Source organism: Aegilops tauschii, chromosome 6 (assembly GCF_002575655.3).
Source record: "Aegilops tauschii subsp. strangulata cultivar AL8/78 chromosome 6, Aet v6.0, whole genome shotgun sequence".
In the NCBI taxonomy this organism is placed as follows: Eukaryota; Viridiplantae; Streptophyta; class Magnoliopsida; order Poales; family Poaceae; genus Aegilops; species Aegilops tauschii.
In genome coordinates, this window is record NC_053040.3 from 119,720,973 (window position 1) to 119,724,137 (window position 3,165).

Genomic DNA, 3,165 nt, shown 5'->3' on the forward strand with positions numbered 1-3,165 from the left:
TTAGAAATAATATAGAAATTTTGGAAAACATGAATGAATATTGAACAAGAGTTTTTCAATGAAGGACCTAGGAAAAGCTGCTTTCATACTAGGCATCAAGATCTATAGAGATATATCGAGACGCTTGATAGGACTTTCACAAAGCACATACCTTGATAAGATTTTGAAGAAGTTCAAAATGGATCAGTCCAAGAAGGGGTTCTTGCCTATTTTGCAAGGTGTGAAGTTGAGTCAGACTCAATGCCCAGCGACTGCAGAGGATAGAGAAAACATGAGTGTCATCCCCTATGCTTCAACCATATGCTCTATTATGTATGCGATGATGTGCACACGACCAGATGTCAGCCTTGCCATAAGTATGGCTGGAAGGTTTCAAAGTAATCCAGGAATGGAACACTGGACAACGGTCAAGAATGTCCTTAAGTACCTGAAAAAGACTAAGGAAATGTTTCCTGTTTATGGAGGTGATCAAGAGCTCGTCGTAAAGGGTTACGTCGATGCAAGCTTTGACACCGATCTAGATGACTCTAAGTCTCAAACTGGATACATATATGTTCTGAATGGGGGAGCGGTAAGCTGGTGCAGTTCCGAGGAAAGTGTTGGGGATATGACTATTGGATATGACCCGCCCAGGAGGGGCCGGGTTATCCCAATGGCGGTTCATCTAGACAAAGCCCATGAGTATGTGAAGGTGGCGGTTCATGAAGTAGGCCTGTTAAAGGGCCTAAACCGAGAGGCGGCTTAAGGCCCATGAGTATAAACCGCCATGTATATGTAACTTGTATTATAAGGCATGTAAGATAAGTCACCGAGCCGGACACGTTTGTATGAGCCGGCCGGGACTCTATAGGCCGCAGGGCGTAAACCCATGTATATAAGGGGACGACCCGGCAGCGGCTTAGGGTAAGAAACAACAGATCGAAAGCTGGGCAAAGCGTATTCGCTCCCTGGTAATCGAAACCCTAGCAATACTACCTCAAACTGGATTAGGCTTTTACCTTCACCGCAAGGGGCCGAACCAGTATAAACTCCTCGTGTCCTTTGTCCCGTTTAACCCCTTTAAGCTAACCCCATCGCAATGGTTCCACAACTAAGTCCTTCCATGAGGACATCTGCCGTGACACTTCCACGACAGTTGGTGCCCACCGTGGGGCATGCGCACGGTGGTTTTGAGTTCTTGAAGGGCAGCTTCGAGGGGATCAAGGGATACGCTGTGGGCCAGATGACCAAGAGTCGTCGCGGCAAGCTCTACATCAACGATGCAGGCCGGGGCCCCGAGGTAGGCTCAATTGAGTACGGGTATCGGGTCCCCTTCGGTGGAATCCATGTCTTCATCGGCAAGATCGGCGAACTGGGCCCTGAGCCGGACATCTGCACCGACATCATCGAGACGGCTTAGTGTGCACGACCCGCCTGAGTTCAACCCGCCGTGAAGCGTGTCTTCGTTGGTTCACCCATGGGGCTGAGTTGGAAGGCTCTGTGTCTGGCGGTGAGACGCCCATCTACTCTGATGATGAATCGTCCACGGGGGAGACCAACTCAATGTATCAGCTACAAGACGGATGGCTTGGGGGCTGTTCCGATGGCGACAGTATTTCGGACCCCCGTGAGCCGCCGAACAGGGTGGTGATCTTCATGGCTGGCACCCAGACGGTTCTTGGTTCGACAGCCGCGGCGGCTATGACTTCTAGTGCAGCGGCGGTGACGGAGGCAGGCGCTGGCGGGTCAGCTCGCCCGCCGGCTCAAGTTTTGACAGATCTGTTAGAAGCTCTAGCGACTCTGATGGAGGTTGATGTAACCCCAGACAACCAGGAACAACATAAGGTGGAAGTGGCTAAATTGCGTGATGAGATAGCGCAAGCTAAGGCAGACTTGGCAGCGGAAAATGCCAGGATGGCTGCAGAACAGGCCGTTTTGAACGCCCAAGCACAGCGGATTCAAGCAGATTCATACTAGCTTATGGTGGATCAGAACGCTTCAAATGAAGTCTTGAGGAGAAAGCACCGGAGTCGTCTGCCCTCGGTTTATGAGTCAAGGGACCTCTTCAACACACCTGGGGCGGGGGCCAGTAACCCGCCGGTGGTGAACCAGACGGCTGAAGCACGAGGGGGTGGAACGCCGGGTCAGCCACGCGTGACAGGCTCTCCGCATATGAATAACACCTCGCCTCAGCATGTGGTGACGCCGCCGGGTCATTACTCCACCCCTTTAGACAATATGATTGCTGCAGCTACGCGATTGGTGGCTCTGCCAGTCGAGGGCGAGATTCCGACGGCGGTTGAAACCCGAAGAGCCAGGGAACTTCTTCAAACAGCTTTGGTGCAGCAGCAGGCTTATTCCTATAGTCGTGACCGGATTCATTCGACCCCTCGTCCGAGCCAGAGCTACAATAGACACATTGACTCGCCAGCATTCTCGAGTACGGAGCAGCGCCGTAACCTACCTCATGGACATGACCCGGTGCGCAATGGTGCTGATGCACAGGATTTGGTGGACCAGGGCAGAGCGCGTCGGGAGGCCGATCGAGCTGGCGACTCAGCTGGCGGCTCATCAGCACGCGCCAGTTTACCCGACGGCTTCAATTGAGGCAGGTGTAACTTCTAGAGCTTTCGGTGTACCGTGTCTAACGGCGGCTCTATGAAACGAGCGTCTGCCCAAGGATTTCAAGGGCCCTCGTAAGGTGCCTAACTACACAGCAGATCAGCCCCCTGAGGCTTGGGTGGAGAGTTATGAGATGGATATGGAGATGCTGGATGTTAGTGAGGCTGCATACGCTAAGTACTTCACCATGATGCTGTAGGGGACGGCTCGTACCTGGTTGAAGGGGTGATACGTCCATTTTGCATCATGCTTTTATATCGATATTTATTGAATTATGGGTTGTTATTACACATTATGTTACAATACTTATGCCTATTCTCTCTTATTTTACAAGGTTTACATAAGGAGGGAGAATGCCGATAGCTGGAATTCTGGGCTGGAAAAGGAGCAAATATTAGAGACCTATTCTGCACAACTCCAAAAGTCCTGAAACTCCACGAAAGTTATTTTTGGAAATAATAAAAAATACTGAGCGGAAGAAATACCTGAGGGGGCCCACACCCTGGTCACGAGGGTGGGGGGCGCGCCCTACCCCCTGGGCGCGCCCCCTGCCTCGTGGGCCCC